Consider the following 21,827-nt stretch of genomic DNA (forward strand, 5'->3'; position numbering starts at 1 on the left):
TTTTAATATAGTAATTGAATCAATATTGATTATAATAACTTTCTGGTATAAAACAAGGCCACAGGAATCTAGGGGGAGATCATCAGCCTTTTCTTTCATCATGTTATTAGCTGCTTCTGTCCAGGTTGGCACTTTTTTTGGTTATGTGTTCCAAATATTTGGGATTATTTATTTGGCCACACAGCAAGACTGCATGGATTTTTAACACTTTGGTCAGTCACCTTTAGTGCCCCTCCTTTGATTTTCTTTTCTAACACCATTTTGGTTTTTGCCCAATGGTTGCTAATTCTTTTCAATTAAAAATAACCCTTTTCCAGAGCTGAAATATTTAACTTGTTACTCTGTTCTATGTAGAATTAAAAATTTTTCACTCTTTTTAATATGTTTTTGATTTGGGACTGGATTTCAAGGCTTCATATGACAGGTTTATAGTTGTTTCCTATTGTTTCATTATTAGTACCGTGAATTCAAAAAGTAGGTATAAACAGAATAAATAATCCAGCATGTTTAAAGTTGAGAATAGCTCCATAGTAAAGGTGTACATCTCTTGTGAGATGGTATCCAGAAGCTTGTGTGAACTGAGAAATTAGAATTTGTGCTTGGAAAGAAATTAACCTAATTTTTCATCCCATCAGAAATAGGATCAGAGGGAGCTGTTCTTAAAAAAAATAGTAATTTAAATAGTTTTATACTTATCAAAATTATATTTAAATAGTTTTATACTTACCTAGTTGCTGAAGAATAATTGTTATTGTTTTACAGTTCATTCTAAATTTGGATTTTTGTTTTAGTTTATTAAAAAAAAGTAAAATATTATTTAGGTGAAAAATGTGTGTTGTTGAACAGGCACTCTCTACTGAAGATTAAAATTCTGGTATATGCTGCAGAACCTAATACAGCTTGTGGCTGTAAAGGTATCTGTATCAAATTTTGCAGACATTCCTGTAACCCCTTCTCATTTTACATTAGTACTCAAGTGTGGACTTTTTCCAAATTCATCATCCTTTTGCTTTTAGGTTCATATATAGGAAGTGATCAATAGTATTTTCATAAATCCCATTGAGCCTGAGAATGCACACCCTTCAGTCTTTGAAGAATTAGGTCCAATAATAATAAAGAGAGAGTTCACACATTTCTGTTTTGTAGTTCATACTACCCAAAGTCATTTATTCAGGTGCTGATAGTGGGCAGAAGTAAACACTGATTAGGCTAGTAGGAAACTGCAGAAGAAAATCTGAAGGATTTGGATGTATCTATGTAACAGTTATTGTATTCTCTGCTTATCCTTCCATCAAGAGAAGAATTGTGACTTTTACTTAGTGATGTGCTCAAACACCTTGTGGAATGTTTTATTCTCTTATCTTTTTTCTTGAAACAATACAGTGGAGAATTTTATGATTCTGTGATTCAATATTCATGGTTTCATGTCGACCCTTCTCAGGATTCAAAATACAATCAGATTTATGCTGTGTACTACTGAGGAAGTTCTTCCTTGCATTCCCTTTCAGAGATATTGAATTGAGGAAAGAGTCTTGGTTTGATGCATAGGTGAATCACTTGACTCTTTTTTCATAAGTTTGAACTGTGAGTCACATAGGCATCTTTCCATCACTGGGCCAGATGGAAGTAACTTTTTCACTTAGCAGAACCCAATTTGACTTCAGCCTATCTTTCTCTTATTTATTTTAATGCGTTCCATTTCATGTCTCCAAATGTTTTCATTTTTACCCAGCTCTATGGGTCAGTTCCAAAATTCACATGCCATAACCATTCCTCTCCCCACCTCTACCAGAATGAGCAATCATATTTTATTCCTTTTTCTCCCAAGTGAGCCACTTTTGCCAGACTTGTGTTTGTTTTGTTTGCCTGCCAAACTCCACCAAATGTCTTGTTTTAAAGATGATAGGCCTGCCTCCACATGGATTCAGATTATTCTGCAGATTTTTTGAGGGTTTATTTTGGTGAGAGTTTTTTCCCTTATCTTTTGGTTTTGGGCCTTTATTTAATTTCTACTTGAAGTTTTTTTAGTCTGTAAGACATTGAAGCTAAAATGATCTTCAGCTGAGGAGTGAATTTCATTCTGTTCTTCCAGAATGATACACATTAAAATATACTTTAAAGCAGTCTGGAATTCAGAGACCTGCATGGCAGGATATTTCACTCATTTATGAAAGAGCTATCACCTGTCCAGGAATATGTGGTTTAAATACAGTATTTACAGCTAGTACACTTTAACAGCTCTTCACTTTGTTTTCATGACCTGTTCAGGGCAAAACTTATTTTCACTCATATTCTTCTCCAATCAGTATATTCCTGAAAACTGCCATGAAAGTTTGAATTCAGTAGTTCACTACTGACATTTTTATGAAACTCCTCTGGGATGTGAATTTTTATTTCACTGCTGTGCGTAATGCCTATGTAAATCTGTCTGGGAAAATAAATCAAATCACATGTAAGGCTGAAATTATTATTTTATTTTTTTCCCTAAACTATTTATCAATTCTATGCCACTCTGGAAAATTATAATGATGTGGCTGTCCTGGCTGTCATCTAAATATTACAATGGGAGTGGGATATTTTCCACACAGTTGAGAGCTCAGCCAAAAGAAATAGTTAAGTTTGAAATATTTTTTGTTTGCTTTTTTAACTTTTTATTTTTAATGTGGATCAAAACCCTTAAGTTCCATTGTGCTGTAACATAAGTGCCTTTATAGGAGAAAGAGATTGATGTGTCATATTCCCAGGGAGGCCATACAAATACGTGGGGATCAAAATGTTACAAGTTTTGGGTAGTGTGGAAGGTTGTGTGGCCCCTCTTCTAAGATGCTGCTGTCACTTGCACTGTTTCAGGTAATGGCTCTGAGTGGGCTCTGAAAAATAACAGGGAATCCTAAGAGTGTGTGCTGATGTCAGTAGTGGCTTTCCTCATTAAAACTCTTACTCTATGCCTGGAGAGGTGAGCCAGATAGGTGAGAAGGAACTCAGTGCAGGGAGCGTGTGACAATCTGTGTCCTCTTCCTCTGGTAGAGGTGTCTGTGAAGGACTGAGAGAGGTGTCATGACCAGTGCTGAGCCCAATTCATATCTAAGAGAGTATATCTTTCCATAATTAAGGCACTGCAATGAGTCTTTTCTTCTATTAGTCCCTATCATCTTAGATTTTTCCTGCTTCCTTGATGGTAAATTCAAGGAGAAAACCATTGCTGTTAATTCCAGGCAATAAACACATAGAAGCAAGCAGAAAAATGAGTATCCACCAGTTTTCCTATTCCTGTCCTGTGAAATTGTGAAATCTTATGTCACAAACTAGTTATCAAAAAAGGCAAAGGAGGGAGAAAACGAGACATATAAAATAATTTCCTTATCCTGTTTTGCAGCCTTATAAGAGTGAAATGAAAAGAGGGATTTGGCATTTGTGAATTGCCCATGGATTTAGCACTTTCAGGCTGCCTGTATTTTGGAGGCATTTATCTTGATTGAGTCTGCTATCATTCAAAAAAAATAATCTAGAAGAGAAAAACTTTGTGGATCTTTGGATCCCAAAGTGAAACTAACTGGTACTTCTCTCTGTCTTGTGTGCAGTCATTTACAGCCATGAGATGAGACCAGATCATTGTGGTATTATTCTACTCTCACTCCAGAAAACGTATAAAACATCTGTAAGAGAGTAGGTAGAGGAACACCTGACCCACTCTTCTTGAGAGACTAATGTTAGTGTGTTAATTTAATGTAATCTATATTAGAAATGGCTATTTAGCATATGTTAAGTGCATAGAATCACTCAGGTTGGAAAAGATCATTAGGATAATTGAGCCTTAGCTGTAGATTTGAAGTTGTTGATTTGAAGTTTACATATAATCTGCTTCAAGGAATGGATGAAGAGCTCCCTGTGCTTCCCTGGGCTTTGTGGTTGGTTGGTTGCATTTTCCCACTTGTTTATTGGGTTTTTTTTCCTTATAAAAGAAGCAAAACATAATGAGGCAAAAGGGATGTACCACAAACATAAATCTTGAAAGGGTCAGTGAGATTTTTACTTTCTTCTCAGCAAATCTGAGGTAGATAGAATTAGAAAATTCTGGCCAAATATTTAAATTTTTGTATTAAAAAAATTGCGTAAGAGGAAAACGCAAATAGGTCCTGATAGACCTTTTTTTTGGCTCTTTTTTTTCATAAAGTCATAGAATATGCTGAGTTGGAAGGGACCCATCATGATCATTGAGTCCAGCTCCAGGGCCTGCACATTTCACCCCAAAAATCACACCATGTCTAAGAGCATTGTCCAAATGCTTTTTGTACTCTGACAAGTTTGGTGCTGTGACCACTTCCCTGAAGAGTTTGGGTGTTTTGTTTCTTTGTTTTAAAAAAGTATGTATTAATCATTGCCTCTGAGGTGTCCTTTCAAGAGACTTAAATTTTGGACTCTGACAGTCAGTTTTGTTTATCTCTAGGTAGCAGTGTGTAGAGGATGCTTTGTGGAAATTTTACTCTATGCTGATTATTCCTTGAACATTTGCACCCCAGAAAAAGCCAAAAAGCTACAAACCTCCAGCATTTCTGACACAAGAATTTTGGAGTCCAGCATGTTAAAGCCATTTAAAGACTGCAGTAGAGAGAACAGTGATGCAGCTTGTTGCCACTAGTGGATCATTAAAGTTGAAGAGAGGAAAGTACAAGAGAGAAAACAAAGGAATACAAGAGGGAAATGGGATCCTACCTCTGCATACAATAACTGGAATAGGAGATACTGTAAGATCAGTGAGGAGATGACAAGTCACAAAGTTTGAAGATGCAAAATATGTCTTCACTGCTATTTTCTTCATGATGCAGATAATGGGAGACTCAGAGGTATTTTACCATCCTCTGTTACCAGAGTGGATTAAAATAGAACTGCATCAAATAGATTGATCCTTCAGGGCTTTTCGGGGCTTTGTGTGTGCTGATTTCCTGTGGCAATGTTTATCTGCTTCCAGGGAGTTGTTTGTAGAGACTTTAAACCAGGTGTAACATTAGACCAAGAGATCAAATAGCATCTTTCCCTTCCTAAGGTGCACTGGAATGTGATGAAACTGTGTCTTTGAAGCATTCTTATAGTAGCAAATGATGATAAATTAGTTTAAAGGCAACCTTTGAACAGGACTAGGATTTCAGTGAACTACTGCAGAAACAGAAATAACTCATCTGCAATTTCATTTGGCTGCGTGTTGCACAATGGAGATGTTACAAATGGTTATTTACCACAAGGCTATTTTTAAGTGCATGTACTCAGCCTGCAATGCAAAATTTATAGCCGGGTAGTAGTACTCAGTGACTGCAGCTTGCACGCACCCTATAGGAAGCCATAAAATACTGTGGATTTTTAATCTAGAAGAAAAATTATTTTAAAAATTAGGAAGGGAAAAGTGTACCTCACATGCCCTCTCTTGCTATTTTTACTCTTACTGAGATGGACTTTGCCATCATGAAAATATTAAGACTTGTCCTCAGAATAACTTTTGGGCCAACCAGCAAATAAATCATTACTTGAGGAGAAGCTATTTGAATGTGTGTGTGTGTTGTGTGTTTTTCAGGAAAAGAACAACATGCTTGAACACAAAGATGTGACACGATATTCCTTCAGACAGCTTTCAGGACACAGAAAGAACAAACAGAAGTCACAGAATTACACGTTTGAGGCAGACTTTTGTAGCCATGCACAGCATGGGGTCTGCATGCCAGCTCTCCCATCTTGACAGCAGAGGCTGCTGCAGAACCTGGCCCTCAGGACACATTGTCCTGTCTGAGCAGGGCCTTTTCCAGGGCATGTGATGTCATAAAGCTTTATTTTGGTACTCACACGTGCACATATATGCTGCATGGATGCAATTCTACTGTATTTAATTTAAAGATGTTTCATTTGTCAAAAGAAATTCAGGGAACATTAAGATGCTAAATGCACAGCAGAAGTGAAGAAATAAAAAACCCCAAACCCAGGTACATGGTAATTAATACTTTCTGGGATGGTCCTGATTACCTGAAGGTAATGGATTTGATTTTAAGCTCTCTAATTCTCAAAAGCGCAGCTTTTTTTTTTTTTTTGTATAATATCTGTCTGTCCTCTACTTTTTTTCTGAAAGGAAAAGTAAATCCTTACTATATTTTTTTCTTTTTTTTTTTTTACTTTCTTGCTGACTAATAAATACATCATGGTAGAGGACATTGGAATCACTGAAACTTCTGTCCATTGGTGGTGGCTGTAAGCTGACTATCCCAAGAACAACGTGAAAATGTCAGACTTGTAGGAACTTGCCATTTCAGTGCATCCTTATCTGTAAAGGCCGGATTTATAACTAGGCCTATTTTTGTACCTTCTATAACTGGGTTGGAATAGTTGTCACTGAAGCTTTAATAGACTCACACATCAGACAAGCAGAAAGAAGAGGAGAGTGGCAAAAGCTTTTTAATACTTCATCAAAATTTTATTTCTTTGCTTTTAATAAAATCCAGTTAGAGAAATATATTTATGAGACTTCTAGTATATTTATGAATTCTGAAATGTAAGGAGAAAAGTCCCCCACACTTGCATAGCTCTAAACCAAAACATTGCTCTTCAGACACTTTTTTCATTCTTCTGTTTTGGGTAACATCTTACTGAGTGAATAACAAACTGTGCTAACTCCCACAGTCTGTCACTCTGTACCGCAGCCTCTTCTGTGCCATGCTGGATCGAGCCTGTACCTTTGGCTTTCCCAAACTGCACTCTGCACTTTTGAGTGGAGTTGTTGATCCTTGTCTGGCAGTTGCTTTGGCTTTGTGGGGCAGCTCGCCTCGATCGGCGCTGTCAGAACGTGTTGGGGCGCGCGCATCTCGATACCCACGGCACTGTTTTGTCAGCTCTGTCTGGGTTGTTCTGCTTTGCTCTCATCCTCCCTTTTGGCTGCCAGGAGCACAGGAGGGCAGTGTGTTGATAGAGGTGTCTGTCTGACATTTCCAGGTGTCCTGTCAGGCAAAGAGATCCGCTCTTCCCTCTGCTTCCCACACCTGCCTCTTGCTGTCTGCCAGCACGGGCCCCGGTCTGATGGAGGGGTGCTCAGCTGCTCCCCTGAAACACACATACAAGGTGTTGTGGGTGCATGTGAAGCAGTGAAACTCTCTGATGTTGTTGTTCCAGTCCTGAATTCTCAGGGACATGAACATTCTGCAGGCTCACTCCTCATCTCTGATTAACCATCTCAGATTAACTGAAGGCTGCAGTGATGCTGCTGAGCTCTTTTCTTCCCAAGAGTTAAGGTCTACCAATATATAACCCTGAGTGGTCTTGAAGAATTCAGCATGTAAATGTAGAATAAATTTTAAATAATAAATATTATTTCTTTTATAAACATTTCTTCATGGAAAATTTGGAAGTGTTCTCTTCTGGATGAGGGATTGCTTGCAACATCTAACAAGAAATCATGAAGAATGACGCACTTATGCCATGATGCTATTTATGATTAAACAATCATGATGTTAATCAACATTTTGTATTTTGGTCACTGAAAAAAGCAAAAATAAGAAAGTTATAGCTTGTTTTTTTCCCTACTTTTTGCTTGCATTTTTTTAAGTTAGTGGAGTAGTTCATTATTTGACTGCCCAGGATTTCATAAAATGATTTTCATTCAAAATATTCACTTTCTTTTAAATTTTGGTGGAGACTATTAAATGCTTGCTCATAATAAGTTTCAAAAGGCCTAAATTGTTTTCCAGAAATAAAATCTGCACATGAGCTTTGTACTTAAATGAAGGTGTCAGTCTGAGAGTTTTACCAGATTCTGCAATTCTGATCTTGCCCTTTCTCAAGTAAAGTTGTGTTAGGAAGTGTTAATTATAAAATAAGGCAGGCTGGAGGATCAAATTCAGCATTCCAATATGTGTGCTGATTTTTAGGGACAGGTTTTTGATTTTAATTTTTTTTAAATTATTTTTAAGTGCTTCATAATGAAATATTCATGCTTCATTTTATTTGACTTGTAATTTGGTCATATGCTTCTGGAGGAGAAGATTGCCAGGCATGACTGAGCTGTTGGATCCTCTTCAGTGTTGGTCCATTTCTGTTTTACAGATTTAATTGACTCCAGATTCCCTCTGCACACTGAATACAAATGTATTGTTTGCTTAAAATCCTGGAATGCAAATCAGACATCGGTCTCACAGACTCAATGGGATATCATTCCCAAGAGTTGTAGGACTGAACTAGCTGAACCTGTTGTGCTTCAGGGAAGCAAAAGCAGTATTAATGTCTTTCATATCAGAATTGCATAAAATAATATTATCAGTCTCTCAGTTAAGCAGCAGCTCTTCAAGCTTTCACTCCAGTTTTACTTCTTTTGCAGTTACACAAAAACCCCCATGGTTTGGGTAAAGCTGTGTGAAGAATGAGATTGTGCGAGCTCTTTTAGGTTTTTCTCCATGTTTCCCAAATCCTTCCCGTGGACATTTTCCTTTAGCAGTTACTTTTGGTTTGCCTCACCCCAAGGAAGCCAGGCTGGAGCCAGGCAGTTTGTCTGGCTCGTGGGCAGGCACAGCAGCAGTGCCCTGAATGCTGCTCCGAGCTGTCCTGGCACGGATGGCAGCGAGCTCAGAACCTGTCACACTGTGGGAGCTACTGCTGGCTGAGCTGGCAGGCACAGGTCAGTCACAATGTGTAACACTCTGGAATGCAAAGTCACAACTGAGGTACTCATCTTGATCTGGAAATTAAAAAGTATTTACATGGAAGCAGAAAGATCATATCCTGGCTCATTCCTTTCCACAAGTCTGCAGAAACAAAATAACAAAAAGCACTTGAATGCAGTGGGAATGAGAACAACCAAATGAACATCTTTGCTGATGCCAAGCACAGTTACAGATTCTCACTAATTCCCCCCCAACTTGGCAAAAATATGTCAATAACTCAGAGCAAAAATCAGGGTTGCATTAAATATACTCTGATATGAAAATCGCTAAAGCCTTATTAAAATTCTCATGTAAAACTTCTAAAGTGCTCATAACTACTTTTTTAAATAAGAGCACAAGCTTGTCATTTCGATCATCACTGAAAGGAATTTCCTTAAATATAGTATACAAGGGCCTGAAATGGATGCTTCAGTCAGAGTAGCTCTGATAAGGTATGTAGGCACACAGTTGGTGGTAATTGGGAATGGGGCTGTGGCTGAGCCTCATCCCCAGTGGGCACAGCTGTGAGAAGCAGGTGAGCAGCACTGACAGCAATGAGCCATGGAGTGCCCAGGTGCACTGAGCAACCACCAAAGGGAACAGAGGGCACACAGGTGCACTGCATGAACATGAGGGTATAAAAGGCTGGGCTAAAGAACACGAAGGGCAGATGCTTACAGCCTTCTGAAGTGATATGGTGTTACTCTGTATGGCTAGGTGATTGAAGCCTTTTGATATCATATGGGGATACTCGTGCATCGTGGCTGTCTCAACTGTGACACATACTGCAACAAAGGTACACTCTTGTGTAAAGGTGTTGTAACAAGTAAAATAATTTGAGGGTCTTAATTTTGGTGCTCTAGTAGTTGATAGGATACACAATGGTCTTTTTATTTCTACATACTCTAAGATCTAGCAATTTGCCTGAAGGATTAATTCAGTTTCAGGACTAACACTGCAGTTACTATGTGTTACAAGAGGCTGAGAAGAGCTCCTGCTGCTTGTTGCCCTTGGTTTCAGAGGGCTTCTGTAGGTTATTTGTGTGAAGCAGAAAAAGTTTCAGCCTGACTGCATTAATTCAATTGTAGCTGAGACTAGGGAAGAGTTAGTTGGGACCAGGTAGTCACAGGAAAACCTTTGTTGGAGGAGCCAGGTCTTGGAGAATGATGCTTAAAAGGTCTCATATCTTGGAGCAGAGGAAGCTGGAAGCTAAAGTGCTTCTGCAGATGTAGGGTAACTTGCTGCTACAGAGTTTCCATGCCAAAGTCAGTTTTTCACAACAGTGCACTTCACTGACTTACTGCAGTGTGTCATACTGAACAGGAACAATTGTGTCTCCTGAGGTACAAGGGAAATTAAAGGATTAACTGGTGATGGGACCTCTTCCCCTCTCTAATTAAATAAATGACTTTTATTCTGGAATGGAATTTTGACTGCATCTCAGCAATTCTGGTCATTGACCTATCTACACCTGGTTCAGACAATTGAATTTAAGCATATTTCTGTGAAATTAAATTTTGAGATGTTTCCACATTCCTCTGAAATTTTGCTCAGCTGTGGCTTGCTTTTCATTTTTAGAAGAGGGAAAAAGGCATAAAGATTTGAATGTTATCAGGAATGTATGGTTTGGGAAATAAAGGGTGTAATCTTTGCTCTAAAAAAAAGCCCCAAGTACTCGAAATCACTGAAATGAGAGGAGGAGAAAAAAAAAGAAAAGGAATGTTGGGAAGAGTCCAAATCCAGAAACCCCACAGACTTGTCCACATCAGCAAATGCCTTTTGCTTTTGATGATGTTCTAAATTATATATTGGGGTAGACATAGCGGATTTTCCACATAAATGCAGATGGCTGCATGATAAAAAGTAAATGTGTAAGTAGTGATGCTGTTGAGAGAGGGTGATAAAGGTCTAATACCAGCTAACCGAAAAGAAGTATTTTGAATGTGTAGATAATTGATGGCACAATCCTCTCACATGCATTTCATAGAGGTGGTGATCCACCAGGACTGGTGCGTGTGCATAACTTACACAAACACAAGTGGTGTTTACCCAGCAGGATTTTTCACATGCTTGAGCTTACTGAGAGGCTGTAATGTTAAAAGCAGGGGCTCTATTTTTCACTTACATGGGTGATGAGGTGAACAGCCCCAAGCAGAAACCAGCTATGTGTGTACCCCCTAAATTCAGTGTAAGGACAAGTCTCAGATACGAGTCACAGCCTCAGCCATAAAGTTGTATGAGTGCATATGCACATGTATACGTTGTTTGGCAAAGAAATAGGAAAACGCATTCCCTATTTTGACAGATATTAGATCATTCATGCTATAAAGTTCTGGTCTGTTAGATAAAATTATCTGTAAAATGGGATCTCCTTCACTAGCTTTTTGCCATTAAGGAAAACTGATACACTAACATCAAAGATCAAATCAGTCCCATTTTATTCATAATATACTTAATTTTGGCTTGTAGCTATATTCTGCAAATAGTATTTATGATTAAAATGTTAACTGATAAAAGTTATTGTAGAAAAATTGATTGTAAGAGTGTATTTGGGGTTTGAGGTTTTCTATTTTGAGGGGTAGAAAAACAAAATTTGGTGTCATTTGATTTCTTCAGTGAGACTATACAAGAAGTTTCTGCTAAAATAATCTGGAAATGAGTAATAGCATTACTTTATAATTTTGGTAATTACTAAAAATATAGAAATTGTGTCTCTTATAATTAAAATAAGGACAGGGTTGCCTGGGGACTTGAGAACTCATCCAGCTTCTCTCTTATCTGGAGGCTGGATCAACTACGTATTTCCTGACATATAGATGTTTATCTGGCTCTTTCTTAAAGATTTGTGGCAATGGAATTTCCATAGTGTTTGTAGCCAGGCAGTCCAGTCTGGTGCCTCTCATACCAGAAGTGTTTTTTTCCATCTCTTACCTCAATGTGCCTTACTGCTGTTCTGTAAATGAGAAGAGATTATTTTATTTGTAGCAGCAACTTCCATATATTTATTTAAAGAATTATTTTTATCCTTCCAAATCTTCTGTAAATTAAACATGATTCATTCTTCACTTAACATTTATCCTAGGATTATATAAAAATCTAGAATCTGTAGTGTAGGGGATATAACTGCACTTACTGTGAGACTGATTTGGAGTACTTTAATAACAGCTCTTAATTATACCTGCTTATTCCAGGAGATAGCTGTAATGCCACCAATGATTGTCGTGCCAGAATGGGAAGAACAGAAACTGTGTAGAATATCAAGAGCTTTTTACCTTTTAGATTGTGGTTGTGATTGTAGAATTTTGGTCATGTGGCATTTCTGTGCTGCTTTTGATATTGTGTTGGTGTTGCAAATTTTTTGTATAATATTGAAACAAAGCGGAGACTATAAATCCAAACTTATATTAATTGTATAAATTGTATTAATTTGGGCAGTTTTGTTATAGAAACAATGAGATACGGGATTTTTTTTGTTTAAATGTAAAATTATAAGGAATGTGTTAGGAGGTTGAAGGGGTTAAATAAAAATATTGCAGCAAATATTAAGATTAATTTGTAATGAATTGCAAGCACTAGGCAGACTTTTCTAGCTCTTACTGGTCTTGATTTAATTTCTTTTAGTAGTGCTGCAATTCCAAAAGCCAGAAAAAAATAATTTTTTCTTTTTTTTTTTAAATTCAGAGGAAGTTGCAACTTGAAGTTAGATCTTCTGAATTATTTTGAATGCCTCAAATTTGCATTCATGTTTGGCTGCTTGATTGGTTTTGTTTTCTTTTTGCTTTTATCTGGCAATAGAAAGAGAATGATCCTAAAAAAATATATATTATTGAAATGAGGGATCACAAATAGAGTATAAGATGGAAGTAGAAAACCTCCAACAATGCTGTTTAGAAGAGTATGCTGGGAAGGGTTTTAACAACTAAGACTTCATCAGCCTGAAAATTAATTTATATGAAACCAACCAAACCAAAAGAGTGGCAAAAAGCCCCCTTGAGCTTGTTTCAAATGGGAAATGTGTGTGCAAACACTTCTTTTTTTTTTCCTGCCAAATGCAGGGCTAGGGATAGCCATGATTGGAACAAGGGAGAGGGATGAAGGGTGCCCTGAAGGATGTGCTGAGCAGGGCATCCAGCCCAAGTGGACCACATTGCTGCCAAAACAGGCCACCCCTCCTGCCCAGACATCACTGCAACACCAGCTGGGTGTTGGCTATGCATTAATACCTCTGATCCCTTGTTAGATTCTCTCCAAATCACTCAGTGTTTAAAGTAGTCTTTTTCTAGACATGAGGTGGATTTCTGTTAATTTAGTTCTAAGAGCAGTATAGCCACAAGCAACTTCCTCATGGTCTCCTGCCCTTGAGGTCAGCCTGTTGGAGTGGGCTGATATACAATTCAGAGTTATGAATCAGTAAGGGCCAATATCTTATTACCCACTATCTCTGTGCTCTTATTCATAATGTTTTAAAAGAAAACTTTCTTTTTTTTTCCCTTCTGCTTTATTTCCCCTAAAGGCATTGGCCAATAGCAAACAGAAAACATCTACTTTAACTTCTGGCCTATGCAAGCTTTTGAAAACCTCATGAGCTTCACAGCTGTGGTATTCAGCTGCCTTTTATCTAATTCACTGTCATTTTGTGGTATCTCAATGACCACGACTGTTTGCAAATATATTTTTCTCTTTTCTGCGGGGGTGACAGATTCTTCACAGGAAGACCAAAATGCAAGTCATTCTCACACCAACAGGAACTTGGGTGTTGTTAGTTTAGGGTGGGAGCGGGGCTGAACAGCAACGTCGTACAGATATCGGATGTTGTGGATCATAGAGAGGAAGCCCATTGATCTGAACGCTTTTAAGTGCCTGCTTGGATGTGTTCTTGAGATGCAGGAAGCCTATTGATCTCTGAACTCAATAGGTCAACAATCCATTATTGTAGGTCAGAGGGACAGCAGTCCTTTTAGATTTGTGATGCTTTCACCCAGTGCACTAGAATGTTTTTTCATGGAATTTTTAAATTATGATTCCAGAGAATCATCTCTTTTCACTCTTTCCTGTTTGTGCCATTGTTCCATGCTATTTATGTTGGCAGATACATATATAGAGAAAGATATATAGATATATGCTATCTATAGATATGAATGTATGTAGTAACTTAAATTACAATTTCATCTCCGGTGGAGTGTTGGTTGTTGCAAAAATTAATCAAAAAATTTCTAAACTAATAATTTATTTTGAAAAATATTAAATTAAAGGTGGAATTTATCTGACCAAATGCATTCAGCTAAAATAGATCATTAAAGTACTTTCATACTCTTACAGAATGTGAAAGGAACTTGTGAGCTAAATACAAGTATCCTCAATAGAGATTTTTAGGATTGGTTTGCTTTGAGGTGTTTGGGAGGGAATAGAATGTTCTCTAGATATATTTTATTTGATTTCTTGCATAGAAATGTGTGGTTTTATTTTTATACTTATGTATTTTAATTTGTAAATATATTTATATATATATATAGTTCTGATGCAACTGTTTGTATAGTTAAGCTTAGACCTGAATAGCCCAAATAAGTATGAGCCTGTAGAAAAATACAAGGGTAAAACAACATGTTGACCCAAACACCAGCAGAGCTGCTGCCCAGTTTCTGCATTTGAAGTGTATAAGCTAAATAAATAAGCTAACATGATTGTGAAACATTTAAATTGAGTTATATAGAAAAAATAATTTCTTCCTTGAAAACAAGAACATTGCCAGTAGAAAAACAGGTTGCCATTATTGAATTAATGCAATTTTAGTGAATTAATTAAAGTAGAAAATTACTGTTTTGGCATTTTATCAAGCTATAGTTTTAGGTGCTATTATCCTAAACATGTGAATAACAAGCAGATACTTAAATGAAGCACATGCCAATAAATTAAGAGACTTTCACAAGTAGATTATTTTATGGAGACTAATTAAAAAAAATATAATACAGTTAGGAAAATATAACCATGGAAGTTAAAGCAACAATACCCTTTAGTGTTTAATGAATATAGAATTTACTGGTGCCATCTACTGTTGGCAAAACAGAGATGACAGAAAGATGTTTAAGGAGTAGTGAAAATGAGCATAAGAAAAGAGAGGTCAAATAATTCCACTCCTTAATACCAAACTGAAGGAAAACATGATAGAAAGGCCAGATTAGTTTTTCATGTTTCTTAGTTTATACCAAGGGAAAAAATAGAAATAAGAGAAATATTTGAAAATGTATTTGAAAATGTCAGACTTTTTTAATCCCTCAATCTCTGTGATTGTTCACTGAGGAGAGCCAGAACCGGATGGGTGCAATTCAACTGTTTTGGGATTGGAGTTTGTCTTGATAACTTTATCCTGTTTTTCTTTAGCTTTTAAATCTAGTGGGGTCAGTTATTCAGCTTGTACAAACAGGTGGTGTTTAATTAATGTTAGTGTTGAAATGCCATGTGACTGTAAGGAATGCTGTTCCCCCCTCCCTCCCACCCCCTTTTCAGGAACAAATTTCCTTCTTTGGCTTCTAAGGAAGTAGATAAATGTTGGAGTAGTTTGAAAAGTTTCAGCAAAAATAGCAGAGAGATCAAAAGGATAACTGCAATAGAAATAATTCAAGTTTTTCGTAATTAAAACAACAGTAAAGGACAAGTCTCTTAACATAAGAAAACACGTTAGGAATTTAAGAAATTCAACTGTGTGTGCTTTCCAAGTGAGCTTGAAGTAGTGACCGAGGCAAGCACAAGATGTCTGCTTGTGTTCAGAAAACTTTGAGGGCTCTGCTGCTGGAGATTTAATGTCTCTCATTATGGGATGGCCTGGGTGGTTTTTTTCCCCTCTTAAAACTCAACCCTGTTTTCATTGGAATCAACATCAAAGGTCTTGAATACTTTAGCCAAGGTAGAGTTTCACCCAGAAGTGACCCTGAAATAGAAAACTTGTCCATCTCCTGGGCAGGACCATGCTCTGGATTGTAAGCTGTTGTTCCCTTCCAGTGTACCTTTGGAACATGTGAGATGACTCTTAATGTGACTAAGATTTCATTTAAAGTTCAAAGTCAAGTAGGTGACCACTCTGTCAGTAGCCAGATTGAAATATTAATTTAGAGGTCAAATATTTTTTCTTCATGTTGCTAGGAGTTTGCCTGTAAAACTCAACAGGACTTTAAACACCACTGATGAAACAGAAATACCACACAAGCACAAAGGTAATTCATTGGATCTGTTTTAGGAAAACCTTAAAGACTTCATTTTTTTCAGGTGGAAAAAAAAAACCAAACAAAAAACCAAAATGTAAACTTGTGTTCTTATAGTTCATATGTGGCATGTTCAGGACAGCTCCCCAGCAAAGCAGAATCCTGAGTGTGAGCTGTTGCTCAAACTCCTTTGGAGATTGTGGGTGAGAATGAAGCAGCTCTGGTTGCTTATCTGGGAAGCTGTGTCAGGAGCTAAGAACCCCTGGGTGTTTCCTGTTCACTGGCCCCTGTGCCGGAGGGAGGACTTGAAATGCTCCAAACTGACTCAAGGCACATGTGCTGAACATGGTTAGAAATGTTACGGATGAGCTGTGGGTACCAGTGTCCTTCACTGGCTATAGAAAGTGAATGATAAAAACTTCCCACAAAAAGGGATTCAACAGCAGTGTTTCAGACTCCAGAGCTGTGGAGTACCTTCCCAGGGTGAGGAGGATCGTTCTCCTGGTTCTCCAGCTGTCTGTTGAAGATAGCTGTGGTGCAGCCTAGGGAATGAGGTCAGGACAGAGACACCTGTCCTGACATCCCCAGATGGCTTGTGCAATTAATGTTATGCAGCCATTTGGTTACCAACACGGCCACTTCCCTGGACAGGGAGTAAAGCCCCTGCAGTGCCACTGGCCAAGTCTTGCTGGTCTCATTGCCCAGTGTCAAGGTGTTGGTTGGTGACACAGCAAGCTGTGCTTGCCTGCCAGAAGGAGCCTGGGTATGTGTAGATGTTGGTACACTTGCAATAATAACTTCCCAGTCATCTCACTCTTAATGTACGCAGTGCTGAGTTGATCCTCTCCCATCTGAAATGCCAGACAGAGGGGTTTGCCCACTTCCTTATGGTGGCACCAGATGCATCACTGGAGGAAAGGACGGAGGGGATTTATGCAGAAGGGTTCCTGCCCATAGGGAGAGAAGGAAATAGGAGGCTTGAGAACCTTACAGACAAGGAAGTCCAAAATCTTTATACATAGAAAACAGTGAGATTCCTGTGGTTCCTGTGATTCACCATGAATGATTTTTGCAACTTTGCTTCATTTCATGCAGAAAAAAAACTTCATACATGGAGTGAATCAAACTGGAAGGTAGGAAGAGAAGGTAATGCCTTCTGTTTGAAAAAGTTCAGTGCTGCTGTGAAGGACTGGATTATAGCAATGCCACCGAACGCTTATATTGTTTTAATTAATTTGTTTAAATGTGAATTTTCACAGAAAATAGAAGCTGGGATTGCAGTTACCGGCATGCTGAGCATTCAGAATTAACAGAGAAGTTGAATGCTTTGCATGTGTAAAGCCCAAGTAATATGAAGAGTTCTAGAAAATAACAACTTGTGTTCCTTGCTAACTAGGCACCAAATCACTAAATATGTGCTTTTTTTTGTCTTGAAGTTCTTAATTTGAAAATTTCAGATAATATAATTCTCTTCCTGGAAGGAGTCTGAAAGTGAACTAATATTTCTGATGTTTGAGATCATATCAAGGAATACTAGAAAAAATCCACTAGTAAACTAATTGCTTCTGTTTGCAGTGCATGTTTGAATGGGGCATGGTAAACTAAAGCATGTGGTCACACAGTGAACACTGAGAAGAAAGCCAGATTTTAAGTATCTGTTCATTGAATGGACTTTGTCATCCACCTTTTACATTAAAATGGGCAAAGGTCTTGCAGAAGAGTTTGGATAAGGTCATGCAAAAAAGAATTACATCATATTGCAGACACGTGGAAGGCTATCCCTTCAATATGTCTTTTTGTAAGTTTTTTAAAAGTTGTTTAAGATATAGATGAATTTGCTGTATTTTTTTAATATATCCTGACCTTTGGCTTTTAGCCCCAACCCATTTTGTCTTTATATGTTCTACGTTGCAGCTCCTTTGCAAACACTGTTCTCTGTTAAACTGCGGATTCCAGAGTGAATCAATACATATCAATGTATATGGACTGAAATTGCATCTTAAAATGACTCAAGGCAAATCTAGGAAAAAAAAATTAAAATCTTACAGTAAAAAGTTTTCCTTGCCCAGATAATTGATGATCAGATAAATTTAAATCTCTGCCAGAAGTACAAATCACCACATAGCTGTCTCTCTAATGTGAAATTGCTCAGCCCATCCAAGGTCTCCACTACTTAAAATATTGAGTATTAAATAGATTTTCACCTCTGTATAAAGTCTGAATAACAGAATTCTACCTTCTTGATGCTTTTCAAGGTTTTTCCACAGCTTGAATAACTCCCATCTAGGACTTTGGTAAGACAGATAAAATAACTAGATTAATCTTTTTCCTGTGCAGGCTTTAGTTTTAGTATATGTTGAAACAAAAGCTTTCCTGTGCTGTATATGTATAGTTTTTGTTTGAATGTTGCTAGCATTAGCTATTCAATTTTTGTTAGTGTTAGATTAATGCTGCAGCACTGCTGTAAAGCTGTGGTGGTGCAAAGGCACAGCACTGATCTGTGTGTATGGGTTGACTGGCTTCCTCTTTGGTTGCTTTTTTAGTGTGTATCTGTTTATTTCTATTTTTGGGGGGGTTTATTCGATTAGGATTTTTCTTTCTATTCTGGGGTGCATTTTGTTTTATTTTGGTTTTCTGTGTTAATGCTTTAGGATTAGTCAGTCTACTGTCTGCTGCAGAAGTACTTGTTTGTCCTTGGGGAGATGAGAGGTATTTTCAGAAGCATATTGTACAGACTCTGAATAAGTGATTTGTACCAGTATCTTCCCTTTGAAGTAGAAGGCTCCTAGCCTTGATTGAAGTGAAAAGTGTTTTCTACCGTATTACTCAAAGATTTGATAGCATCTCTAAACCTGAATGGGTCAGGGGGAGAAGTCTGTGTGAAGGTTAAAACTTGGCATGAATCCAGGTTAAAGTCTTCAACAGATTAAATGAGCAGGGGGACTGCAGGTGCACTGCTCTAATAACACTGCTTGGTCCCTAGGCAAAGTTCAGGTTTACCCTTTCTTAAAAAACATTTTGAATTGTTTAGTGGTTTAGTATTTAATCACTCCTTGCTGGTAAAGAAAAGTCTCAGATGTAATATATTACCAGACTTTCTTTTTGAGATGTTTCCATACAAACTTTATAATGTGTGAGCCAGAAGGGTAGAATTGGAAACTTAAGTCATTTTTACCTGAATTATGTCAAAGGTACTTTGCCAACAGGTACACTAACCAAGTATGGGTTTGCATCAGTTTGGGAATCTAAATAATAGCTTTAGGATATTATAACACTGGTAGAGATCTAGTCTAGATCTGGCCCATCTAAATATCAACAAATTTATATCCCTTTTCTTCCTGTCCAGAGAAGGTTCCTTAGCTGTTCTGGTGACTGCATCTGGCAACAAATTTAAATAAAAATATTTTTTCTCAAGTGTGAGAAATTCTGGAAACAGTCAATTTTAAATTATTATAGTAGATATGTATATTTAAAACTCTGGAATTGAGATAGCAGCAGCCAAAGTCAGTGCATGTGTTTTTTTTTTTTTTTTTTTAATGTAGCTTTCTCAAATGATTTCTATTTTGGTCTAACTTGAGTGAAATAATTTAAAATCAAAATATCTAGATTTCATTTTATTGTATTCAATATGGTTTTTAAGGCTTTGCATTTGAGTTTCAGATCCCATCAGAAAATAAACTCAATAACACTTCTAGCTTCTGGTTCAGGGAGTCTTTTGTTGCAGAATGCTTCCTTGCTTTTCCTTAAGCAATTTTTCTTTCTCAATCAATAGAAATTTGTTTTGGTGGGGTGGGGGAGGAAAAGATCAATTTAAGCTTTACAATATGTTGTTGTTGCTGTTTTGAGTTCAAAGCAGTGATTTTAGACAATATGGTACCCAGACCCCTGGTGAACAAGCTGCTCTTGCAGTGACCAGTTTCTGGTGACTTGGCTGTCCGTGTATTTTCCTACAGCAAGGTGACACTGCCATGAGGAGATTTGTCAGATTTGGCAATATTTAGCATCACTGGAGGCTTAGCAGAAAGCTCAAGGTCAAACTGTTTCCTTGCACAATTTCTTTTTTCCTCTTCTAGGGATGTGATCCTTGCAGAAAGGGGTTGATACTTTCCTGGAGTTAAATGAGGAGGGATAGAATTTTGCACTTTTCTAGAACAATTAGAGGCATTTAGTCTCTGAAAGTCCCATTCTGCAGCTTCCATGAGCCCTGATTTTTCCTGGGGAAAAAAATGGGGAAGGGAAATAGAGAAAAAGCAGAGAAGGCTGCAGGACACTTGATTTATGAGAACTTAAGCTATAATCTCAAACATATGCAATGAGAAAATGTGCTTAGTGGACTTGGTATTTTTTAAGTATTTGTTTTCCTCAGAAGACCAGCCTGCCACTGGGTTGTTTTAGCAGTGTCCAGTCAGCAGAGTCCCAGCCATGAAACAGCAGTGACCTTGCCAGTGCAGGGATATTTCTTTAGCACTGTTTAAGCACTGTTCAGATCTTTCCCTCTCTGTGATCGTGCTCAGGTTAGTGATTTTTATGTTACTTTTGAGAGCTTAATGTTGCATTTTTAAATGGGAAAATGTAAATGAAGAAAGTAGATTGAAGAGATATATTTTGGACTCCTCAATTCAGAAATATTACTTTAAATGCAAAGACTGAAATAAAGCATGTTAATCTTTTCTTAGAGTCAAAGTTTCCTCACTCTTCACTGCCAGAATAATAATGGAGCTGTTTCTACCATGGCTGTCTGCATGGTGTGTAAAGGAAGCAGGTGATATTGCAAGTAGTTATGTTGGTCTGGAAAATTATTTATTCAGCTGTAATTAAAAAAGCTTTAGGATAAAGAACTCAGTAAGACCTAGTATTCTGTGATAATAACTACCCTCCTAAAAACCATCTGAGTTCTTATGAGTGGTCTGTTTACTACATACAAGGTAAATTTTTTTAAAATGTTGATGAAAAATGATCAGCCACTGTTTGTTTTTTTTTTTTTTTTTTTTTTCAAAGTAGAATACTGTAATAAAACAGTGTAAAATACAGGCAAGATGGTGGTTGCTTAATTGGTAAGATGACTAAAGGAGAGTTCAAATAATCAATTAAAGCATCTTATGGCATATTACTCTTAAATTTAGCTCTTGGTTTGGAGCATTCTCACTTTTTGGCAAACAGAAGCATTTGGAAGCGGATCAGGACACTGCCCCCTGCTCTTTTTGACTGTTTCCAATTCTTTTTTCCAAAGAGAAGAGAAATCAGTTTTATATGTGAACTGGTAGTTCTGGGCTCCCACATTCAAACATGATGTTCTTCAGGTGTGGATTGCTACACATGCTCAAAATTTACTGCCAGGGTTTCCTGGGGCCAGTGGTCAGGGAGCTGTGGGTGGGGAAAAGGATCAGACCGAGAGAGAGGAGCAGCAATCAGACGCAGCCAAGAGTGGATGGGCAAGGCTGTGGGGACAGGAGTGTCTGGCTCGGTGGGGTGGGATTTGCAAGCTGACATCTGAAGTCCTGCCATTGGTAAGCCAGTGAAAATGTAGCATAATGGGCAGTATTAACTCTGGCAAACTCAGAGCCATTAGCTGATGTGGCGCACTACAAAAGCTTAAGATGGGTTTTAGGAACTGAGGCCAACTCCATACAGCACCATTTTACCTGTTAAGGAAATTATTGATGGTAAATGTGCCCACTGGCTCACAAATCTGCAGTCTTGTAACTGTTCTCTCTGAAGCACTTCAGGGATGTCACGGAGAAGGGTAGGCTTTGGGGGACACCTGGATGAGAGATACATGGCTGTATCCCTTCAGTAGCTGTGGCAGTGACTGTGCTGAGCGTGAACTGGAGGTTTCCTTTTTGCTGCTCAAGGAACAAAGCTCACAGTTGGGTTCCAGCTGTGCTGAGTTGGAGAGAAGAGGCTTATGTGCTCTTGCTCTCTAAGAAGAGCTGAGTGCTAAGACTATTCACTTCAATTTGTA

The 21,827-nt window shown here is 37.8% G+C and overlaps 1 protein-coding gene and 1 long non-coding RNA gene across 11 annotated transcripts in view; both read left to right on the plus strand.

Annotated features, from left to right (window-relative positions):
* The window catches only part of MAGI2 (membrane associated guanylate kinase, WW and PDZ domain containing 2), a 709,198-nt gene that overhangs the window by 91,783 nt on the left and 595,588 nt on the right, over positions 1 to 21,827 (plus strand). The window lies entirely within an intron of this gene.
* On the plus strand, positions 2,028 to 4,644 carry LOC137474948 (uncharacterized). The gene is made up of 2 exons (XR_010999573.1): positions 2,028 to 2,969; positions 4,448 to 4,644. It is a non-coding gene; the product is annotated as an uncharacterized lncRNA (long non-coding RNA).

The sequence above is a fragment of the Anomalospiza imberbis genome, chromosome 5 (genome assembly GCF_031753505.1).
Source record: "Anomalospiza imberbis isolate Cuckoo-Finch-1a 21T00152 chromosome 5, ASM3175350v1, whole genome shotgun sequence".
Classification (NCBI taxonomy): Eukaryota; Metazoa; Chordata; class Aves; order Passeriformes; family Viduidae; genus Anomalospiza; species Anomalospiza imberbis.